Source organism: Mus musculus, chromosome 1, assembly GCF_000001635.26.
Source record: "Mus musculus strain C57BL/6J chromosome 1, GRCm38.p6 C57BL/6J".
In the NCBI taxonomy this organism is placed as follows: domain Eukaryota; kingdom Metazoa; phylum Chordata; class Mammalia; order Rodentia; family Muridae; genus Mus; species Mus musculus.
In genome coordinates, this window is record NC_000067.6 from 79203233 (window position 1) to 79225133 (window position 21901).

Sequence of the window (21901 nt, forward strand, 5' to 3'; positions counted from 1 at the left end):
ATATTTCTTTGCAATTCCCTCACTCTGAACATATGACAAATAAAATTTTATTAATATTTATCTAATGTTTAAATAATAACTATGTATGTTTATATGTTCATATATGAACCCATGGTACCCATAGGTTCATATATTTGAATACTTAGTCATCAGGGAGTAGAACGGTTTGAAACGGTTAGGAGGTTTGGCTTTGATGGAGGAAGTATGTCACTGTGGCTGGGCTTTTGAAACTTCAAAGGACCTCTCTTCCTGCCCCTCTCCTCCCCTCCCCCTCTCCTCCCCTCCCCCTCTCCGCCCCTCCCCCTCTCCTCCCCTCCCCGTCCCCGTCCCCCTCCCTCTCTCCTCCCTGTCCCTGTCCCTGTCCCTGTCCCTGTCCCTGTCCCTGTCCCTGTCCCTGTCCCTGTCCCTGTCCCTGTCCCTGTCCCTGTCCCTGTCCCTGTCCCTCTCCCTCTCCCTCTCCCTCTCCCTCTCCCTCTCCCTCTCCCTCTCCCTCTCCCTCTCCCTTTTGGGGGTTTTGACATTCTCAGCAGAATGGAAATGTACAAAATTTTAGCTCTAAGTTGTAGTGCTTGTCTGATGAGAATTTTGAACAACTGTTCATAGATCTTTCCTGTGAACTGTTAATCATATACTTTGTCCATTTTCCCTTAGCCAGTTTGTTGCTGGCCATTTTCTTCTTGATGTTTCCATATTAGAGATTAGTATTTTGTGATATAGATAACATTTTCTTTCCTTACCATGTGGTTTGATTTGATGTTACTTTTCTTTTTCTTTTTTCTTTTATTTTAATTAGGTATTTTCTTCATTTACATTTCCAATGCTACCCCAAAAGTCCACAATACCCCCCCCACTCCCCTACCCCCCCACTCCCACTTCTTGGCCCTGGCGTTCCCCTGTACTGAGGCATATAAAGTTTGCAAGACCAATGGGCCTCTCTTTTGGGTTTGAATGTGAAGAGTAGGCTCACAGGTTGAAGTACTTGATACCCATTGATAATGAAGTTTGGGAAGGTTATGAAACATTTAAGAGGTTGTGACTTACCAGACGGAATAGGTAACTGGAGGCTTGTAAGCTGAAGACTTTCTAGCATAGCCTTACTTCCTGCTCTCTCTCTCTCTCTCTCTCTCTCTCTCTCTCTCTCTCTCTCTCTCTCTGTAAGTATAGATACAATAGGAGTTCAGCTTGCCCCATTTTGCCACCATACCTGTGGTGCCACATGCCTGTCATGCTGGACTGACTATGCTCCACCCACCAAACTATGTGGCAAAATGAACCCTTCCTCCCTTAAATTTCTTTTAAAGGGATATTTGAAAATGCAACAACAGAAAAAAAAATTGAGACATAAAATTGGTACCAAGAAGTGGGGTTGTTATTATAAACCTGGCTATGTGGTTCTTACAGATTGTGGGACAAATGTGAAAGATTTTGAAACTATGGGCTAGGAAAGCCCTTAAATATTGTTCAGAGTTTAATGGGCTATTCCAAGGGAAAGGCAGAGAAAAATGAGGACTTTGGAGGCCTGGCTCATAAGTTTTCAAAGTGGGGATCAAAGACTCTTGAGAACAGAGCCGGGGGTCATTCAGGTTGTAGGACTCTTCTATGCAAAGAAAATTAGTAATTTTTTCCTTTAAAAATTAATTTTTGAAACAAAAATTGAAATTGTTTGTAGGTTATTCTGCTGTGCATTGTGAGGTATTGGTTCACAACACTATCTAGTTTACCCAGTACCTTATGGGACAATATATTTTCTCTATTGGTTTACAAGCTCAATGTTGCCTTCCTCTGGCTTCTGCTCTCTATTTGGTTTTGATTCTGAAATTGCTATTCTGGACCATAAGACTGTTTGTATACACGCACCACCCCATTTAGTCAATAACATTATCTTTCTTTCTGTTTGGTTTTGTGCTATTAAATGTTCTTAAGCTTTTATTACCCCATTTGTCCATATTAAATTATATCATTTTGCACCCATTTTGGCATCAACAAGTTTATTCTGCCTCCAACGTATTTTCTTTTCATCCAGCTTTTTTTAGATGTTATAATTTCAACATTGACAGAGAATCGATGCCTATATTTCTTTTCTGCCCTTTTAAATTCTACACTTGAACAGATATTAGTTCTATTTCTGAACAATTATCGCATCTTTTTTTTTTACCAGTTATCCTTGGTCATCTCATCTTCATGTGACCCAATCTGAAGATTAGATAAAGATGAGGATGTACAGATAACAAATGTGGAGGTGTAAAATAATGACATGGATTTTATTATTCATAAATGGATCATGAGTCTTAAAATATAAAAGGAAGGACGTGAGAGCAGAATGGGATTGAAGTATGTGAACTTTAATGAGCAACCCTGCATTAGAATTTCTGTCAAGAAGCAAGAACTGTGATGTAGATGAGTAGGAAATTCACAGAGAGGTGGCTGGTGTCAGAGAGGGGAGCAGCTGATTTAACTTACAGCTTCTGATACCAGAGGTTGGAAACACTGATTGATCTTAAGGTCCAGGTTATGAGTATGCAAATGAATTCCAAGAGTTGAGAAGATCTTTAGATGTAGAGAGGTTAGGAGGTAGAGGACAGAGTAGGGAAATCATTGACACAGACCAACAAGATTGCCTGATCCAGGAATATAGCTAGGACTGGAGTCAGAAGAAAGGCTCCTGCCAACATACCCAAGGCTTTGATTTGGAGATTGCTGGAGGTATGTGCACCAAAGGACAGGCTTTCACTTGAAGATAGAGGGATAATGATCTGAAAGTCATCTTAGGGGGAAAGACTGCTTCTGTCTTGGCTAGGTTAGACTTTTATACCAAAACACTAGGCTTGCTGGTAGAAAAGACTCCTCCTTTTGCCAGTGTTTGAGTCTGGGTTGTTCAAAATCAAGGTGAAAGCACATTCCACATCTGTTTTACAAATGGCCATCTTTTTGCTGTGTCTTTGCATTGTTGATCAGTTGCTTAGATATCAGGAGGGTAGAAAGACCTTGAGTATTGACTCCGTCTTCATAATATACTGCTAGACATACTAAGGCCTAGAACAGCAGTCTCTCTCATATTACTGTTCAGAGGAATGGAACCTGAGTCATATCTTTCACCTTGAGAGGAGACATAACATTCTTGACTGTTGCAGTTCAATGACTACATAAACATGGTTGGGAGAGCCCTGAAACTTATGGGATTACTGACCTGCACAAGGCCATCTCCTAAACGACAAGGCCATATCATTATCCCTCCTGTTAGAACTAACCCAAACGAGACTATCCATTACCTAGACAGAAAACATGCTTTCTAAAAGGCTGTCTGCTCCAGAAATCATATAAAGCCTGTCCCAAATGTGGAGTGGTGCAGTGGGCTTTCTGGCCAGTCCACGAGTATTCTCTAAAGTGTTCCACTTCCATCTTTGTATTCTCTGCACAGCACTCTGTATGCTACTGGTAAATTCTTTTTTATGGAGATCCCAAGGATCAGGAAGTTGAGAGGACTGCAGAATGAGAGGCTCCAGTGACAACCTGTAGACAGCAGGGAGAATATTAATCTTACTTCTCTATTTCTATTTCTTTTGAAAATAAGGGCTTCACTCTCATGACTTTATTTCCTCCTCTTGATACTAGTACCTTGTAATGATACGACATAAGCTTTCAGTGCCCAATCTCTGTGTTGGTGATCTCCTCCCTCTCCCTCGAGTGCTAAGGAAGCTCTAAGGAAGAAGGTGGTTGGGGAGGGGAGTCTCCCTGGGACATGCTAGCTTTCCATTTCAATGAAGAAGAAGAAAAACTTGCATCACATCAGGAAGAGGCCAGAGATGAAAAGCTTGTGTTGGCTTGTGGTGAAGAAGAAGCATCAGCTGGCAGAGTTCAGGAGGAAAACTAGTGGAGTTGGGTTAAAAGAGACCAAGAGTGCCAGTGGCAACAAGTGCTTGCCCCTGGGAGAACCTGCATCCTGGGCAAACTACATTTGCAGATATTAAAGACAGCAGATGGAAATGTGTCCTTAGGGGTTGTCATTGTTTGTGTTGATATTGCTTATTATATGCAGTTTGAGGAATAACAGCTGCTTTTAAATTTTGCTTGTTTTTTTTCAAGAATTTCATAATATACATTGCATCTACATCACTCCTCTCCATTGCCCCTCCTCCAGCTCCTCCAGTATCTCTGCACTCCTTTCCAAATTCATGACCTCTTCTTTAGTTTTTAATCATTAGATATATTAGATATACAAACTTTATGAGCAACCCACTGAGCCCAGTTAGGATTGCTTAAATGTGCGTGTGTCCAGGGCTAATTTTGTGTTTTAAGTCAATTGGACTCAATGTTCCAAAGAATAATGTAATCAAACTACATTAGAAGTAATTGAGTAAATTGTGTGTGTGTGATTTACTTATTACTCTCTCTCTTTCTCTCTCTCTCTCTCTCTCTCTCTCTCTCTCTCTCTGTGTGTGTGTGTGTGTGTGTGTGTGTGTGTGTATGTGTGTGTGTGTATGTGTGTGTGTGTGTGTGTGTGTGTGCATGTGCGCATGTGTGCATGTGTGCATATGCAGATACCCTCAGGGTCCAGAAAAGGATTTTGAACCAATGGAATTGAAGTTACAGTCAGTTGTGAGCCACCCAGTGTGGTTCTTGGAACTGGATGTGGAATGTGGGTCTTCTGTAAGAGCAGTATGTGCCTTTAATTACTGAGCCAGCTCCTTTATACCTCTCTTTTGTTAATTGTTCTTTTTCAAATTCTTAGTTGAATTTCATCTATCTATTTTTAAATAATATTTTATTCTTTGTAAACTTCATTCATACAATATATATTTCTCATCTCCATCTACCACTAACCCCTTCCAACTCTGCATGATACCCCTACCCTCACTCTCCCAGCTTTGTGTCCTTTTGTTGTTGCTATAAATAGACCTTTGATTAGTAAGGGTTCTCTTGAGGAACAGAGCTGATAGAATGAATATAAATAACATATTACTAAATATATCATCAATATAATTATTAATAATATAACATCATATATTTATTACATAACAATATAACATATATATACATATTATGTGTATGTATGTATATATATATATGTGTGTGTGTGTGTGTGTGTGTGTATACATATATATATATGGGATTTATTAAGAATGGCTTATAGGCTGTGGTCTAACTAGTCCAACAATTGCTGTCTACCAATGGAAGGTTCAAGAATCTAGTAGTTTTTCATCCCACAGGTTGGATGTCTCAGCTAGTCTTCATTGTACACCAACCAGGATCCCAAAAAAGTAGAGTCTAATGGAAGCGAAGGAATGGAGTTTCTGGTTAAGCAAGCAGGCGAAGAGAACAAGCTTCCTCTTTTCCTGCTCTTTCTATAGGCTGCAGGCAGAGGGTGTGGCCCAGATCAAAGGTGGGTCTTCCCACCTCTCATACCTTAATTAAAGGCATGTCTTCCCACTCCAAAACATCGGAATTAAAAGTGGGTCACCTACTTCAAATGCTTTCATTAAAAAGAAATTCCTCACAGGTGCACCCAGGCACTTGGGTTGTAGTTAGTTACAGATCTCACCATCACACTCTCTGATTCTAACTAGTACTGTGAGTTTTTGCATGGATATGTGGCCATCCACTGGACATGGACAATCCATAACATGGCCCATTCCCCTATAGAGAGTGGCTTTCCCTCCCTCAGCAACCATCAACTGCCAATAGCTTCAGGGACTCCCCTATGCCCTATTCCATGCTGATTTTTTAAAATTTCTGTCTTGATGGGGTGCTTATCGAATTATTGAAATATTTTCCTGTACTCTTTATAATTTATAATAGCTCTCATCAAGAAGAGAATAGAAAAATAAACAACTGTGTTGCTTATTTATTTATTTATTTATTTGCTCTGACACTTATGTGGTCCATTTATAATCACTGTACAAAAAGTCTGCAGTGTGTAGAATGGGAAAGGCGTATAGAAAGATAATTCTGGTACCACATCATTGAAGATAGTTACATAGTAGCATCCTAAATAAAAGGCTCAGATTTGAGTTAAGGTGAAAAAAACGAAAATGTCTGTGATTGAGATGGAAAGGTTGCTGTGAGTTTGAGAGCATCCTTGGCTGCGTATTGAGTCCCAGGCTAGCCATGGCTATATAGCACGATGCTATCTCAAAAGTGGGTTGGAGAGCAGGTTGGGGGAGGGTATAGGGGACTTTCGGGATAGCATTTGAAAAGTAAATGCAGAAAATATCTAATAAAAATGGTTTTTGAAAAAAAAGAAAAGTGATAGATAGATGATAGATAGATAAAAAAGAAACACACGCAACAGGAAACGACAGCAAATATGTAGCTTTCTTGATATAATGCCCAAAGCACCAAGTAAATAGAAAAGAAATATATTACCCTTGTGACCAGGAATAGAGCTCCTATCTCTCTTCAGCCTATGCAAGGATGAAACCCAATACATCCATTTTATTGATGATGTCACATAGTAAAAATTTTTTAAAAAGGAATTCATCATGCCTTTAATAAAGACTACCTTTAATAGAAGAAGCACGACAATATGATCCTCCAAAATGTATCCATGTGTCTTTATCATTTCTTTGTAAAAATGTTGCATTGAAGCAAGTAAAACTGCATAGTTTTCAAAGATAAACCAAGTAAGAAAATAACTGTGAGAAGTCAAATAACGATTTAAGTATTTATGTGTGTTCTGCATGTATGTGCGGGGATGCACATGTGTATGTGTGTGTATGTGTGGGGTGTGTGTGTGTGTGTGTGTGTGTGTGTGAAGAAAGTAGAAGATTGCATCAGGTGTCATTTCCCACTGTCTATTTTTTTTTTTTCCAGAAATGGCCTCTCTGTGAAGTTTGAACTTTCACTTTCTGGACTAGGCAGGAAGCCAGCACATCCCAAAGATGTTTGTCTGGCCTTCTTAGAGCTGAGTATACAGGCATTTATAGGTATACAACTGGTTATGTAGGTGCTGGAATCCAAGCTCTGGTTTTCATGACTGTGTAGTAAACACGCTTAACTACTGATCCATTTATCCAGATCTAATACTTTAAATTGTTAAGTCTTCTAAAATATTTGGTGTTAGCTTTGTATTATTAAGTAGAACTGTCATAATTTTTTAATTTTAAAAATATATATTTAGTAGAAAATTTATTATATCCTTTTTTTACTTATTAGGTATTTTCTTCATTTACATTTCCAATACTATCCCAAAAGTCCCCCATGCCCTCCCCCGCCACTCCCCTACCCACCCACTCCCACTTCTTGGCCCTGGCGTTCCCCTGTACTGAGGCATATAAAGTTTGCAAGACCAAGGGGCCTTTCTTTCCAACGATGGCCAACGAGGTCATTTTCTGATATATATGCAGCTAGAGACACGAGCTCTGGGGGGCTGGTACTAGTTAGTTCATATTGTTGTTCCACCTATAGGGTTGCAGACCCCTTTAGCTCCTTGGGTACTTTCTCTAGCTCCTCTATTGGGGACCCTGTGATCCATCCAATAGCTGACTGTGAGCATCCACTTATGTGCTTCCTAGGCCCCGGCATAGCCTCACAAGAGACAACTATATCAGGGTCCTTTCAGCAAAATCTTGCTGGCGTATGCAATGGTGTCAGCATTTGGAGGCTGATTAAGGGATGGATCCCCAGATGTGGCAGTCTCTAGATGTTCCATCCTTTAGTCTCAGCTCCAAACTTTGTCTCTATAACTCCTTTCATGGGTGTTTCGTTCCCAATTCTGAGAAGGGGCAAAGTGACCACACTTTGGTCTTTGTTCTTCTTGAGTTTCATGTGTTTTACAAATTGCATCTTGTATCTTGGGTATTCTAAGTCTCTGGGCTAATATCTACTTATCAGTGAGTACATATCATGGAAGTTCTTTTGTGATTGGGTTACCTCACTCAGGATGATGCCCTCCAGGTCCATCCATTTGCCTAGGAATTTCATAAATTCATTCTTTTTAATAGCTGAGTAGTACCACATTTTCTGTATCCATTCCTCTGTTATAGAGGAGAAAGTGGGGAAAAGCCTCGAAGATACGGGCACAGGGGGAAAATTCCTCAATAGAACAGCAATGGCTTGTGCTGTAAGATCAAGAATCAACAAATGGGACCTCATAATATTACAAAGCTTCTGTAAGGCAAAAGACACTGTCAATAAGACAAAAAGGCCATCAACAGATTGGGAAAGGAACTTTACCTATCCTAAATCAGATAGGGGACTAATATCCAATATATATATATATATATATATATCTCAAGAAGGTGGACTCCAGAAAATCAAATAACCCCATTAAAAAATGGGGCTCAGGGCTAAACAAAGAATTCTCACCTGAGGAATACGAAATGGCAGAGAAGCACCTGGAAAAAATGTTCAACATCCTTAATCATCAGGGAAATGAAAATCAAAGCAACACTGAGATTCCACCTCACACCATTCAGAATGGCTAAGATCAAAAATTCAGGTGACAGCAGATGCTGGCGAGGATGTGGAGAAAGAGGAACACTCCTCCATTGTTGGTGGGATTGCAAGCTTGTACAACCACTCTGGAATTCAGTCTGGCGGTTCCTCAGAAAATTGGACATAGTACTACCGGAAGATCCAGCAATACCTCTTCTGGGCATATATCCAGAATATGTTCCAACCAGTAAGAAGGACACATGCTCCACTATGTTCATAGCAGCCTTATTTATATTAGCCAGAAGCTGGAAAGAACCCAGATGCCCCTCAAGAGAGGAATGGATACAGAAAATATGGTACATTTATTATATCCTTCTAAAGTTTTAACCTATTCGCTCTATGTAAGTCTTCTTTAGTCTTAATCTAAACAGAGTTTTTTTTCTTTTTTTTATTAGATATTTTCTTCATTTACATTTCAAATGCTATCCTGAAAGTCCCCCATACCCTTCCCCCACCCTACTCCCCAACCCACCCACTCCTGCTTCCTGGCCCTGGCATTCCCCTGTACTGGGGCATGTAATTAACACAGTCTTGAGCAACATTATCAGAGCCAGTGTAGAGAAGTAGAGAACTTACTGATACAGTGAAACAAACCTAAAAGATGGCCAAAGCCCATGATTTCCAGGATCCTTTGGTCTCCTGACAAAGGCTTCTTTTAAAGAAACAGACAATCCAGAGCTTGGAAACCTTGCTTTGTGGTGAGAGAAAAAATTTTAAATTGTAGTTATGTTTGTTGAAATAGCCCTTGGATTTTGTTTTTAATGATAGGCCAATGTCTTCAGCCTTGGAACAATTGTGTCTGCATTGATTACTGGGAACCAGGAAAGATACATTGGATTGTTACTAGGAAGGATATGTTTTTTCTGGGGTTATATCTGGAAAGATATCATCACAAAAATCTGTGTGCTATAACTAAATGACGCGCTTTCCTTTGCAGTTGCCATAATTGTAACCATGGGAGCATATGCTGCTTATCGTGATGAATCTGGCTCTAATTATCACCAAAAAGATACAGCCATGCACGCATGGTGTTTGTTTCTCATCATGCGGTATGCAAATGCTGAGTGTCACTTCTTCTGTCCCATATGTTCCTTTTAGAATCCAACACTAACATATTAGAATTGGCCCCCTTGACAAACCCTCACTATCCAAATCCTCATATAACTAATGGTGTAAGATTTACTGAATTGCTTCTAAATATCAATACTACAGATTGTATAACATATGTCTATTATTGGAAATTATAGAAATTGTTTGTGTGTGACATTTTGGCCAAGTTAGTTATGTTCAATGAAGCACACATTGAGACAGAGTTCAGGGGAGAAATAAAAACATTGATTAGGCATCTAAAATTGTGAAAAAGACATGTAGGTAGACTTTGTAGAGAAAGAGGCCAAGTAATATGCAAAGCTAGACTGTTTGGCTGAAGGAAAGTTCTGGAACAAGTGAGGACACCCAGTGTATCCTGCACTGGGGCAGATGCAGATGGCTCTGGGGATAACATAGCGGGTGAGAAAAATGGCTGTGGGAAGATGGAGCAGAGACAGAAGGTGCTGAGAACTGGAGACTGTGTGCTAAGCACCCCTCTATAGCGAGCGCTTATGAAGGAGAGATGGAGACTGTGCTGAGTATCTGCCAGATGACAAGCTGGAATAGCGCAAAGGACATAAAAAATGTATGTATACTTGCTCTACTTCCTAGGGAAAGCCACTCTTCTTTCTGTATTTATGTCATGGTCATTTCTACTGGATAGGACAGTGTTGACAAATTGATTAGTAATTAACAAAGGGGTCGAGAAGGAATCATGAATCCAGGCTGACAGTTGTATGGGCAACTTCAAAGGCTCCATTAACGAGTAGGAATGTGTTCTAATATGGAACAAGATAGTATGGATATGAATTGATTTTGAAGATATAGCCAAAATGGTATAAGAGCTTTCCAGGAAAGAATTCTAGATGTCATTCTATTTATATTAGTCTTCTTTAGACTATGAAAAAATTTTTAACTACCAAAAGAAGGATATGACATAAAAATTAAAATAGAAAACACATGAAACTCAAGAAGAACGAAGACCAAAGTGTGGACACTTTGCCCCTTCTTAGAATTGGGAACAAAACACCCATGGAAGGAGTTACAGAGACAAAGTTTGGAGCTGAGACAAAAGGACGGACCATCTAGAGACTGCCATATCCAGGGATCCATCCCATAATCAGCCTCCAAACACTGACACCATTGCATACACTAGCAAGATTTTGCTGATAGGACCCTGATATAGCTGTCTCTAGTGAGACTACGCCGGGGCCTAGGAAACACATAAGTGGATACTCACAGTCAGCTATTGGATGGATCACAGGGCCCCCAATAGAGGAGCTAGAGAAAATACCCAAGGAGCTAAAGGGGTCTGCAACCCTATAGGTGGAACAACATTATGAACTAACCAGTACCCCGGAGCTCTTGACTCTAGCTTCATATGTATCAAAAGAAGGCCTAGTTGGCCATCACTGGAAAGAGAGGCCATTGGACTTGCAAACTTTATATGCCCCAGTACAGGGGAACTCCAGGGCCAAGAAGTGGGAGTGGGTGGGTAGGGGAGTGGGGGGGGGGTATGGAGGACTTTTGGGATAGCATTGGAAATGTAAATGAGGAAAATACCTAATAAAAAATTAAAATAGATTTTAGTTGTGACGGCTTGCTAGGTAGACAAAATACAGAGCAAAATACAGGTTAATAATGAGAGTTTTCTTCTCAGGACAAAGAAGAATAAAGAACAACAAATTAAGCCTATAGTAGATGCCAAGTGACAAGCTTAGCATTCTCTCCATTACTACAGCTCACCCTGACTTCATTAGCCTAGGCACTCTACTATGGCCACAGCATAGACTCTCTTGTGGAAATCATCTTTATCCATGAAGGCTGCTTTTGGACTTGGGAGTACAGTGATTGACGTGGAGTCATGAAGTCAGCACTGTTCCTGATGTCAGACCTATACTCCAAGGGAGAGATGGTATATTGGGAATAAGAACACTCAAGTTTCCACCTTTAATGTTTTTATGCTAGGGTTCAGCTTTCTTGAAACAACAGTGTTCTTTGATGTGCTGAGGACTTAAACAATTGGTTTATCCAAATATACACCTACAATCTCACAAGTAACAGCAAAACAAGCCAATATAGTCAATAGGCAATGGGTTTTCCATTCTCTTGAAATGTAATTAAATTGTGAATCTGTGTAGGAGCCCCTTAAAATAATGATCCAGTACTACTGCCTTTCCAATAAATACCCTTCCTCCTTTCCTTCTGACCACTGAGCACTCCCCCTTTTAATCTGTGATACCCAGTCTATGGGTCTTGGATGGTGATGAACACTTCTGTGTTGGCTATGCTCACTTGACACAGAAACTAGAGTCATCAGAGAGTAAGGAGCCTCAGTTGAGAAAATGCCTCCATAAGATCCGGCTGTAAGGCATTTTATTAATTAGTAATTAATGGAGGAAGGCCTAGCCCACTGTGTGTGGGGCCATCCTGGGCTGGTGGTCCTGGGTGCTGTAAAGGAGCAGACTGAACAAGCCAGAAAGCAGTACCCCTCCATAGCCTCTACATCACCTTCTGCTTCCAGATTCCTGCCCTCCTTGATTTCCTGTCCTGACTTCTCTGATGATGAACATGTAATTCAAATAACCCTTTCCTCCCCAACTTCCATTTTGGTCGTGTTGTTTCACTGAAGCAATAGGAACTCTAACTAGGACAACTCCCATAAGAAGCTTAATTTATGGGTAGAAATAATCCACCACTGGTAAATGAAAAACAAAGGAATAGCTATTACCAAGCAAGTCTTCCAAGCCTTAAAAATACAAAAATTGGTCGGGACCGAAATGTTTCACTTTTTACTGGAATAACCATGAAGGAGTCCTCTGTGCATTTTATCACAGCCACAGAAACCTTACCTATACAGAAATAGTGCTGGAAAATGGACAGGAATGGATGGTTCCTATTGAGCCTATTGAAAGCACCAGAGCTATGAACTCTGAGTCTGAGCTGTTCCTGGAGACAAATTCTCCTGATGGTTCTTTTATCTACCTTGAATTGTATTTCTTATCTCACTTATACTTAAATGGGCTCTGACTATTGAATACTTTTACACGGAAGTGAATGAAACATGTTAGAGCAGTGTTGTCTAATATCCTAAGGACCTATTATATATGCTTCACACAAAATTAGACATTATCAATTATTTGTTTATTAGAATATCTGTTATTCATTTTTGATAAATTCATATATCTTTACCACATTTACCTCAACTCACTCCTCATATTCTTCCAGATACACCCAACACAAACCATCCTACCTTCTCTCTTTATTTCTTTCTCCCCCCTCTCTCTGATAACCCATTGAACCCATTAGTGCTGTGTCCTATAATGTTGACTGATTTTAGTTCTATATTATGCAGGTCTTGTATAAGTAGCCATACTGAAGCCAGTTCATGAGTGCAATGCCCATATCATGTCATGTATATTCATATACAATATGTGTGTATAGATTTTATGATGAAGAGATAGAGACTAAAATATGTTATGAGATTCAAATAATATCTTGTCATAAGCTACAGTACTATCTATACCCATTGTATTGTAGCATGCTGCCTTCTTCCATATATATGAAAAAGAAGGGTCCGTAGACTAGCCTTGAAGACAATATGAGACGAATTTAAGGAACAGCAAAATCTTTTGCTAAAAGAGAATAAAGCAGGCTAAATGTATGTAGGTAGAGATAAAGAGGAGTCAGAAAGGAACTTTAAAAGCTCTGTAGAGCTGGCCTGTCTTGATCTATGCCCAGACACCAGGAACCATCCATTCCTGTCCAGTTTCCAGCACTATTTCTGTATAGGTAAGGTTTCTGTTGCTGTGATAAAATACCACGACCAAAGGCAGCCCTGAGAGGAAAGGGTTTATTTTGCATATCCTTTTACATCACAGTTCATCATGGAAGGAAAGAAGTACAGGAATCAAGACAGGAATCGAGGCAAGCATCAATGATGAAGTGCTGCCTACACATTTGTTCCATATGACTCACTCAGCCTATCTTCTTATTGCACCCAGGACCATTAGCCTAGGGATGACACCACCCACAATGGGCTGGGCCCTTCCAACAAATCACTAATTAAAAAAATTCCCTACAGGCTTGCCTGCAGCTGATCTTGTGGATTCATGTTCTCAATTGACGTTCCCTCTCCTTAGCTGAATCCACTCGTGTCTAGTTAATATAGCTAGCATAGTAGTTTTGTTCATTCTTACCTGTATAATAATTCTCTGTTATCTCTTCTAATGAAAATGGTGAACTGAGTTGTAGGCTGGGTTGTACAAAATGCTTTCAAGTTGTCTACATGTTAGTTCCATTCTTGGTTCTTCTATCAGTGAGCCATAAACCTCTACTTTCTTTTCTATAAAAAGGAGATAGACTGTCAGCTGCATGCAGCACTTGGAAGAGCAGGTCCCTGTATCTCATCTGGGCAGCAGAGTAGAACTGGTCCTGGTGGTAGGGAAGCAGGTATGTGTGCCCTGAGGGAAGAGGGCACAAGAGCTGGTCCTGCCACCTGCCACATGTAGTTCATCTGTGGTGTGGGTGCAGGAGTGACGCCCTCCCCATTTCCCTTCTCCCTTTGTCACCTTCAGTAGATGGGAGAGCAGGCCATGGAAGCTGAGAGCAGGAGAGCAAGCCCTGCTTTCTCACTTGTCTGTAGCACTCAGGAGAGCAGACCTTGTACCATGCCTGGGCAACACAGTGTAGCTGGTCTTGATAGCAAAGGCTGGGGTGAGCCAGCCCCAAGGTGTGAAAGCAGGAGAGTTGTCCCAGCCTCTCATAGGCTGCAGCACTTGGGAGAATGGGCTCTGTACCCGAAGTGGTCAGCACAGTGGATCTGGCTCTGGGGATGTGGATATGGCTGAGCTGCCCCAAGGGCATGAGAGCAAGAGAGCTGATTCTGCCTCCTGCCAATGGCAGCATCAGGTGGTCTAGATGGAGCAGTACTGGAGAGTTTGTCCTGGTGATATGGATAAGGGAGAACCTGGCGGGGAGGGGAAGAGGGGTGACCAGCTCAGCAATAATCCAGTCCCAGATTCAAAACTATGAATTGGCTTACTCCAAAATCTCTATCAACTGCAAATGGTTTGGATGGATGAAGGGTTAGTCCTGCTATTCCAAAGCTGCAGGATCACACGGAAACAACAGGATAACCAGGAGGAGTTCCAATGAGGATCCAATATTGATGGTATCAGAGAAGCTAGAGACCATTGACTCACTGCAACGAACATTTGCAAGTGAAGATATGTGGGCAGAGGGATTTATTGTGGGACACAACTGCTTCCATGATGAGATGTTTTCTATGCTTTTTGTTTTGTTTTGTTTTGGTTTGGTTTTGGTGTGTGTGTGTGTGTGTGTGTGTGTGTGTTATTTGGGGGGAGAGGTTACAAGAGCTAAGGGGGGATATGAGGGGATTGGGAGATGAGTGTGACTGGAGTGCATGATATGAAACTCACAAAGAATCAATAAAAAGTTAAAAAAAAAACCATTCAGGCTGTAAAACTTAGATAGTGCCACCCACCAAAACAAAAACAAGGACCTACTTAATCAAAGTCCATCATCCTAGGAAAGTGTTTAAATGTACCTTGGCTTTTTGGCTTCTGTAGTTCTGCTTCTGGGTAACTTCTTGTTAACTGAATATGACAACTCAGGTCATTGTTTTTGTGTTTAATGCTCACCCAAAGAAAGGCTTGGGGCTAAACTAGCATCCTGAACACCCAGAGTAATCTCTGTCCAGCTAGTACAAACTTTATATTGGCTGAAAAAAAAATGGTGAGGGAGCAGCCCAGAGCTGTAATAATGGGCACATTGGAAAAGCTCAAAGGCAGATCCCTTCTCACCTTCCTTACAGATTTCTTAGGCAAAAGCAACTTTAAAAAGATTTATTGCAGGGAAAGGCAGGGCTCAGATATTGAGTCCTTGCTGCCCTTGCAGTAGACACCTCTGGTTTCCAGTACATGTGTCAGGTAGCTAACAAGTGTATGTAATTCCATCTTCAGTGAATCCAAAGCCCTCTTCTGGTCTGTGTGTGTGTGTGTGTGTGTGTGTGTGTGTGTGTGTACACACACACACACACACACACCTACCTTTTGTTTTTGTTTTTTTAGGTATTAGAAGAATTATTTTAGAAATATATTCTATAACATCATATTTACCTATTGGCTTTCTATATTCCTACTGAATAGTTTTCTATTCCATTTATTAAAGCTTTATTTACTTGCAGTGAAGACTTGGCAATTATTCTACCTAGGCTGAGCTCTGCAGTTACATAGACACAGAAGAAGATAATCTGTCCTGGCTGCACTGAGCTAGAAAATAGTTCATTCTGTCCTATGGGCTACTTGGTAATGCTGTTTCATTTATAAAAACAGGAGCAAAGTACACGGAAGTATTCCTAAAAATAAATGCTTTCTCTTCTGTTAAGAATGGTATCACATGGCAGCTGGGATAAATGGGCAGAGTGTTCCCTCTAATTTAAAATAGAGATATAGCTGTGTAGACAATACAGATAATAATTTTAGCTTTCAAAATATATATTCATATCTGACACTCATTTGACAATGTGATTGGCACTTTTTAGGCTTTATATGAAGTAGCTAAGTGCAAGTAACAGCTAAAGAGGAAAGCATATTACAAAAAAAGGAGCAGAACCCGTGAAATGAATAAGTACTTTCCCTCTTGGTTCATAGTTTATGTTTTCTTGTAAAACTTCTGTTGACTGGCATAACATTATAGTCAGGAAGATAGTTGGGCTCTTTAGAAAGTTACCTATTTGCATTCTTCTACATACTAACCACCAGTTGAACCAGCACCATTTGTTGAAAATGCTCTTTTTCCACTAGATGGTTTTAGCTCCTTTGTCAAAGATCAAGTGATGTGTGGGATCATTTCTGGGTCTTCAATTCTATTCCATTGATCTACCTGCCTGTCACTGTACCAATACCATGCAGGTTTGTTTTGTTTTGTTTTGTTTTGTTTTGTTTTGTTTTGTCTTGTCTTGTCTTGTCTTGTCTTGTCTTGTCTTGTCTTGTCTTGTCTTGTTTTGTTTTGTTTTATCATGATTGCTCTGTAGTACAGTTTGAGGTCAGGGATGGTGAATCCACCAGAAGTTCTTTTATTGTAGAGAATAGCTTTCACTATCCTGGGTTTTTTGTTATTCCAGATGAATTTACAAATTTCTCTTTCTAACTCTATGAATAATTGCATTGGAATTTTGATGGGGATGGCATTGAATCTATAGATTGCTTTCAGTGAGATGGCCATTTTTACTATATTAACCCTCAAAGAAAGGACATCCAGAGACTGCCCCACTTGGGGATTCATCCCATATACAGTCACCAAACCCAGACACTATTGTGGATACCAACAAGTGCTTGCTGACAGAAGCCCATTACAGATGTTTTCTGAGAGGCTATGCCAGTGCCTGACAAATACAGAGGTGGACTGAACCATTGGACTGAACTCAGGGTCCCCAATGGAGGAACTAGATAAAGGACCGAAGGAGCTGAAGGGGTTTGCAGTCCCACGGGAGGAACAACAATATGAACCAACCAGTAATTTCCAGAGCTCCCAGGGACTAAACCACCAACCAAAGAGTTCACATGGAGGTACCCATGGCTCAAGGCACATATGTAGCAGAGGATGTAGCCTTGTAGGTCATCAAAGGGAGGAGAGGGTTGGTCCTGTGAAGGTTCTATGCCCCAGTGTAGGGGAAAGCCAGGACAGGGAAGTAGGAGGGGGTGGGTTGATAAGCAGGGGGAAGGAGGGATGGGATAGGGGCGTTTCAGAAGGGAAGCCAGGAAAGGGGATAACATTTGAAATGTAAGTAAAGAAAATATCTAAAAAGAAGTAAAAAAAATAAAAAATAAAGTTACCTACTCATCTTAAAGAGAGCTGCCTTTTTATTTTCAGTTCTTTCATGAACTTGTTTTCTTTTAAAAACAAGGCTTCTTAGACTCAAATTTTTACTACCTTCAAATAGTTTCCTTTATTCTATGATGCAAAATAATTTCTATTTCCTAATTTACTTATTCTAAATTTGCTTAATATGCACAAAAGAATGGCAAGCTATTTGTGTGTGGCCCTTAGTATTGATCAGTGCTGATGTGACCCAGCTTCTGTGACTTAGTTTGTTGATTTAGTTCAGGAAATATATTTCAAATTTCTAAGCCTCAGTTTCCAAGTTTCTAAGTGTGTGATGGGATAGTATTAAAGATTAAATTATCTAAAAATTTTTTTTGATTGCAGTAGAAGCTATTGGTTGTATCCACACTGAAGTCTTTTTCACCCTAACCCCCTTTTCCCTCTCTTTTGGATTCTGCGGGGGAGAATCTTAGGAAGGCTTCACTTGGTGAAGGACTTCTCTTCTCAATTAAAATAACAAAGCTTTTGTTCTGTTCCCCCATCTCTTATTTCAGAAGTTGTGGTACACAAGATTAAAGATAGTGCAAAAGGAAATTAGAAAGAATGTGCTCTGAGATAATTAGATAAAGAATGCACCTATGCTAATTATCTCAGGACCTGTTAGGTGAGATAAATAGCCTTGACTAATACAGTCCCCACCAAGATTTATGGGACTCATAAAAAGTTGTAGAATTTCCATATGACTTAAGAGCAAAAGTGACCTCCATAATATAAGAATATTCAAATAAAGTAACTTGTCCTTTTACCTTCAATGTGAATAAACACCACTAGTGAGTAAAGAAGACTCCGTGTGTGTGTGTGTGTGTGTGTGTGTGTGTGTGTGTTCACGTACACAAGGACACATTTGTGTGAGTAAATCAGGTGTCAGTATTGGGTGTCATACATGTTGTCTTTGAGACAGAGTCTCTCACTTCCCCAGAGCTTGGTCTATGGCTGTAAATATATACAATATCTAAACATCAGTATATTAATTTGTTTTCTTCCTCAATTTACTTATGCCTCTTATTTCTCTGTGTGAGGAAACCCATGATAGTTTTTTTTAACTAAATTTGCCTCCTTACCAAGGTGTATTGAATAACTCTATGTGTTTTTTTTTAACTCCAAAACTATTATTATTTTTGAAGAATGAGGAAAACACCATCTGTGGGAACTGAAATAATATTAGCTATTTTTTTCCTATTCTCAAAGCACATGAATGTTACATAAAGAAAGGAGAAAACTGATTAGTCCCAGGCTGACTTTTTTTGGTGCCAAGTAAGTATGCTAATTCTGTTGGCTATGTTGAAAGACCCTGAAATCAGAGGTTCATGCAGGGATTTGTGAAAGACAGACTACTAGTTTGCACCTGCATCTGTACACTTCTGGCCCTGGTGTACTAAAGATGAATGTGGATGCTAAAGGAGAAATGAGAATGAAGACAGTTGGAGAAGGACAGATAGACACTAGGCAGAGCATGCTTTCTAACTTTAATTTGGAAGTAGCTGAAGGTTTGGATGGGTCTATGATAATAGTACAGTGTCTACTTAGAGTGCCTCGAACATCATGCTTTTTAAAACACATTCACATTAGTCTTGTGTAATCTCCATAAAAGTTCTGAAGTTCCACTGTTGAGCAAGAATACTCGAGGTCAAATAGGTCAAGGGAACGGGGCAGAGGCTGCTTGCAATGACGATGATTGAGAATGCATTTGATACAGGATAGAGCCTCATCCCATGGAGAGAATCAAGCGTATCCATTTAAAGTCAAGTGGGCAAAGAGAGATGAAGGCTGCTGTGGGAGCGAGCTGTTCTTGTGCTGAAAATGGGCAAAAGCTTTATGGTTTTCTCTATCAGATATAGAACCTGAAAACAAGGTTTACCTGTGTTATTCTAAGTTTAATTGCACCCAGGCACGACCTTGAACTCCTGGTTCAGGGAGAAATCTTGAGGGATGAGGAAGAAGTTAAAAGTAGTATAGAAATGTGGTCCCACTCCTAACAAGTGTCCATGAGCTGCAACAGCAAGACAGAGAGAAATTACACTGTTTCCTACAAACAAACAAACAAACAAAAAAACAAAACAAACAAACAAACAAAACCTCTTTGTATTGTTGAGCTGTTCTCCTTCCTTGTTATCCATGTGCATGTGCAGTGAGACGCTGTGTACAACATACTCCAGGCTAATGCTAATAGTTAGCAACAGTCACTGTAACTCCCAACCTGTTTCCACATTAGATTTTGTCAGAATCGAAACACACTCTTCTTAAAGAAGGAGGAATGCTTGCAAGACTCAGGAAGCTAAGGAAATGTCTCAGGCTTATCATGTTCTCAAACTTACAAGACCCAGGAAGCTCAGAAAGTCATGAGATTCACAAGGCTCTTCTCGAAATTATAAACACACTAAGTGCTGGCGAAGAGTCCATTCTTCAGGGGAGCTGTCTACAGGTTGTGTGTGGAGCTTGGGGATACAGCTTTCACAAGCTGTCACCTGTTACCTGACATAACCCCATAAGTAACCCGCTTCCATATTCCTGTAAGTAAAGTGTATTAATTCATTGGTTCACTGAGTAGAGATGGGCGGAGTTCTTTCTTTGGTTTATTGTTGACACACTGTCTGGGGAGAATGGCATTTGCTCATAAGTGCCCAGAGAAAGTCACACAAGAAGTTACCAATGCAAGTATCAATTTTGCTCCATAGCAGAAAGGAAAACTTTTATGAAATGAAAGTGCCTTCCATGTTCACCCTGACTATTAATTGTTCCCACAATGGTCTTATACTGGTTATAAAAAGAAGACTCTGAAAAGAAACATAACCTACAATCTCCTTCTGTCCCATTGACTAGATGAGAAACATGCAGAATTTGAACTCCAAACTGTTTGGTACTCTGTCACTTCTCTTCTTGGGGGAAAAGAAAGAGGATAATTTTATATGTAGATTTTTATAAACAAGAATTTAAAGAAAATGAATTGGGTTTTAGTAATTTAGAAGTGTCTTCCATTTGTACAAAGTTGTTGTGCAAATTGAAAATTATATTGTATAAATCGTAATTATAGTGAAACTAAAGAAAAAAAAACAGTTTTCTCTTTCTGACTTTCTGTAATGTAACCTTGCCATCAATTTGGATTTGTCCCTTTTGGAGACCATGTAACATTTGAAGGGCTTTTTCTCCCATCAAAATTCCAATGCTGTAAGATACTTCTTCATTTGATCAAGATATATTCGATTCTTTTTAAATTGAACTGAAAATGAGCTAGCAAGATAAAGCAACTTTCCAACCTTTTCCCGAGAAGAATCTATTTCCTCTTCTTTGATGAGGGATATCAGGCAAGGGGAAGGTCCAGGAACTGGGAAAATATGCATCTCTAGGAAAACTAATAGGTATTGTCAACACCTTTGAGGAAGTCAATAATGATTTTTTTTTTTTAATTCTCTTTGTATGTTAAGGAGAGATCACAAAGCTTGGTGTTTTCAAGATCAAACCAAAAAAAACATTACCTCAAAACACGGGGTCCTTGCTCTTGGCTCCTCCATTGTTTTTCGGTCTCCCTGCTGCCTGCTCCTTTGATAGATGTTGCCACATCTTGCTTCAGCTGAGTCTCTGCTTCTGGAAACAGCAGCAGGAAGCACTCGGTCGATTGAACGGGGTCTTCTTGTGATCGATTGAGGCTCTGGGCTCCAAGCTATACCATTCTTCTTTCAAAACGCATGAAATAAGCACCTAAGAGAAGGAGTGTCAGCTCTGCCTTCCGTAGCAGCAAGGATGTTTGTGAAACCGTCTGAAACCAGCAAATCCTCGTGGGAAGGGGAAGGTATACCTTGTTCTCCTTAAAGCAAAGTCAGACCGTTCTCTGGAATAGAGAGTAAACAGTTCGAAGTCTGTCTGGGCTCCACTGGGCTACACAGCTTTAACTTCCTTCAGCCACCTACCAAGCCACTTCCCTTACTTGGTAGTTCTTCTGGGGACTCTTGTTCTTTCTTCCTTTCCTCTCTTTGTCATTTTGCTTCTTCTGCCCTCCTTCTGTCCCTCCCTCCTGTCAAGCAAAGAACCAACTCAAACCTCAAAGGAACAAAAGGGATGGCTTATTCTGGAGCTAAATTTCAGTGTTCATTACCTAGGGATAAAGATTCAGGATTCTCCAAATACCAAGTTCCACTAATGTAACAGTTTCGTGAACTTTTTTAGAACCAAGAGAGTCAAAGGGTAGTGCACCTTTCAGGTACATTGGTGGGTGCGTCAGGTTAGAGCAAAACAGAGAGAAGTCTATTTACTGTAGATGCTGCTTGATAATTCTGGACCCTTTGGTTAGTGGAAACTGCACATTCCGGAAGATTTACCTAGTAGTCAGAAACATACTAGCTTGCATACAGAGGGGTGGCAATAAATAGCTATTAAGAAGATTTGGGGAGTAAAGATTTCTCAGGATAAGTTGGCATTCTGCTGTCAACACTGGAATTGCTTCACATCATTGAAGTCCCAATAGTCAGTCAGCCAT

The 21901-nt window shown here is 40.2% G+C and overlaps 1 long non-coding RNA gene across 1 annotated transcript in view; it reads right to left on the reverse strand.

Moving 5' to 3' along the window:
- Positions 1-21279, reverse strand: part of Gm29536 (predicted gene 29536) — a 432889-nt gene extending 411610 nt beyond the window's left edge. The window contains exon 1 of the long non-coding RNA NR_151519.1: positions 20904-21279. This is a non-coding gene — a long non-coding RNA (predicted gene 29536). The remainder of the gene's footprint in view (positions 1-20903) is intronic.
- Positions 21280-21901: the final 622 nt, after the last annotated feature.